Source organism: Cupressus sempervirens, chromosome 9 (assembly GCF_028749045.1).
Source record: "Cupressus sempervirens isolate cs-2001-9-10 chromosome 9, ASM2874904v1, whole genome shotgun sequence".
Taxonomy (NCBI): Eukaryota; Viridiplantae; Streptophyta; class Pinopsida; order Cupressales; family Cupressaceae; genus Cupressus; species Cupressus sempervirens.
Genome location: NC_143126.1, coordinates 390,156,696 through 390,160,022, shown reverse-complemented (window position 1 = coordinate 390,160,022; position 3,327 = coordinate 390,156,696). Strand labels below are relative to the sequence as shown.

General features: G+C 29.8%; 1 non-coding gene across 1 annotated transcript; it reads right to left on the bottom strand.

The window, feature by feature from the left end:
* Positions 1-615: 615 nt before the first annotated feature.
* On the bottom strand, positions 616-688 carry TRNAT-UGU (transfer RNA threonine (anticodon UGU)). The gene has a single exon. It is a non-coding gene; the product is annotated as a tRNA-Thr (tRNA).
* Between the last annotated feature and the right edge of the window lie 2,639 nt (positions 689-3,327).

Here is a 3,327-nt window from a genome sequence, read left to right as displayed (position 1 = left end):
ACCCAATCAAAAAAGGATATTATCCAAGTGCATTTCTAGTAATTGTAATAGAACTTGACCTGTTGATCCCTTAGCTCTTCTAGCAATACGAACATATTGAAGTAATTGGTGCTCTGGAAGTCCATAATGAAAATGTAATCTTTGTTTTTCTTTTAGACGGACAAGATATTTAGAAGATTTAAGAGGTTTAGAATTTTTTTTTTTAATAGGCTTTTGAATTTTGTTGGGTGTTTTCTTACTTAGTCCTGGTAAAGTTTTGAGATGACTTATTATTTTTAAACGAGGTCTGCGATAACGGGACATAAAAAACTCCTTATTTCAAGAAATGACATAGACATAAATTAATGTTGGAAAGAGGAATAATATAAATAGCACGAATATTGGAATTATTTTATATATAGAGAGAGAAAAAAATTATTTTCAATTTGAAAATAAAAATATTGTAGAGAGAAAAAAAAAATATGTTTCAATCATTGATTTCGTTTCTAGTTGAAACGAATCATGCCACGATAGACCCGACAGGCCGACGATACGAAAAGTAAGAGCCTTTTCCTTATTTCATAGATTTTAATGATCTATGGTTGATAATGGAAAGAAGTGGAAAGAATAAAAATGAGCCAGCTATTGGGATCAAACCGATGACCATCGCATTACAAGTGCGACACTCTCACCTCTGAGCTAAGCAGGCTTATATGCATGCAGTATGTAGTCACATGCTTATTGGCTAAAAAGATCTCTTCGAAATCACTAGAATTATACATAGCAAATCGAATTATAATAATGAAATTCAGATTCAAAACATTGCATCAATTTATCTTAATGGATTATTATAAAACAATAATGGGGCATGGCCAAGCGGTAAGGCAATAGGTTTTGGTCCTGTTATTTTGAAGGTTCAAATCCTTCTATCCCAGGTGGAACAGTATTATTGAATTGAAAAAAAAAAGACTTATAGAAGGAAAATATGATTTCGATAAGATTCTAAATAGAGAAAGGGATATTTTTGCGGTGTAGGATGGGACGATAACAACATTGCATCAAAAATGTAGAAAGAATATAATGCTCATGCAAATGAAATAATTGATGGATGCAATTATTGTGATACAAATCTTTAGCAATTGACATGGCATCATCATAAAATGATACACAAGTTGTCTCCAAAAGACATGGATACAAATTGAGACTTTTGTATTTGTTTGACTACCAAGGTGACACCCAGATTTGAACTGGGGATCGAGAATTTGCAGTCCCTTGCCTTACCACTTGGCTATGTCACCATCCCCATATCTAGTTTATCCTAAGGTAAAACTATATTTTGCTTTATTTATTGGAGATGATATGTAAGGTATTTCACGTATTCTTGTTTATCACTCAGATATGCCATATAACCAATTTATAGTCCCCAAGTCTAATAGGGGATTTAGACTTTTCCAATAGGAAAAAGAGGGATTGGTTTTCAATTATCTTATTGAAATGGAACCTATAACCTATTAATATCAATTAGGAATTTAAGTTCCTGCCTTTAGTATAGAATAGGAATTTAGAGTACCCAATCAAGTATACTAAATCCACTTTTGTCTGTCAATAACTAGAGAATTTACAACTATAGAAATATTTACATCATATATCATTTTTTTAATAATAAAAGAAAATAGGTTCCTTTTTTTCTTTTTTCTTTTTTGATATAGTGAATAAAACATGTCATTTTTTTGTCAAATTTATTCGTCTAGATTAATGGGGAATACAATATCAAAATATAAAATTTACTATAGAAATATAGGATAGCAAACATTCAATGCGATTAGAAGAAAATAAAGGAATATTTGCAATTCCCCAATTTGGTAAAATACAACTTGAAGGATTTTTTCGTTTTATCAATCAAGGCTTAATAGAAGAAATTAATAACTTTTCAAAAATTGAAAGCTCAAATAAAAAGATAAAAATTATTCTTTTTGGTTCTGAATATAAATTAATAGAACCTTTCATTAAAGAGAGAGATGTTGTATATATGTCTGTTACATATAACTATCAATTATATGTACTAGCAAGATTGATTAAGAAAACTAAGAAAACTTGTGAAATACAGGACTGGATTTTATATATGGGAGATATTACTTTGATGAATTCTAAACTTACTTTTGTAGTAAATGGAAATTACAGAGTTGTGGTCAATCAAATAGTAAGAAGCCTCGATATTTATTACACTTGAAAATGAAAATCGTCAGATATAGATAAAATAAAATGATCTTAGTATTGATTGATTGATAGAAGAATGCAATTGTCTAATAATTAATTGTTTAAGCTCAACTATCTAGATATTTATTAATTATTTGAAAGGGTATTCAAGCTAACTTGAAAAATATTATAATATATAAGAAAGGTCAATTTGTGAGGATAAAATGTAGAAGTAGAATATGAAATAAGATGGAGATCTGAGCAAAGGAAAAGAAAGAGTAGAAAAGTGTGTAAGATATGATGCAAAGAATATCTGATCAGCAAGGATCTATAATTGAAGCCAGAAAAAAGATTTGAATCTACAAATAGAGTTACTTCATAAATTAGGTCAAATTATTGTTACCTTCTAACCATTGTAGCAATAAAGAAATATCTTAATAGAGTTGACTTAACAATCATATTGTAAATCCTTTAGCAAGGTGACATTTCAAGATTTATTTGTTTGAAGACCTTGTTGACACAGAAGTCTACACCCCTACTTAAGGTATGGCCCTTGAGTGACCTCATGAAACATGGAAATAATTTGAAAAGTATGGGACTTTGCAATTAGAGATTGAATCTCTATAGAAAGCTGACTTCCTTACTATCAGGGTACACCTAACTACTTCTTGAGAGGAAAAGAGAGAAGGAAATGCATGAAAATCAAACTACCTATTCTAATCTAGAGGGGTTGATACACCATATGATAGCCAAAAATAATATAACCATACAAGGAATACAAGAGATTCACTTAATAAATTAGTTGATATGATTATAATCATATGGTATTATAATTGCTAAAATACATCCAAGAAAATGAGATGTAATAGATTACACAAAATTGACTGGTTGAGAATGGATATGATAACAATGATTTCTATTGAATAAGAGGCAAGAACATCTATAGAGAATATGTACAGAAGACTAGAAAAAGAGAGATCCTTTGAACAAAAACAAAACTTTCCTTTATGCGGTGTAGGCATAACTAAGATACAACCTTGAGTTTAAACTCCCACAACCATGAGATTGGATTAGAGATAAGAGAAATAACTAAGATCTAGAAGCAAATTTTATCATGAAGTACAACTACTCGCAAGAAATGACAAAATAAGA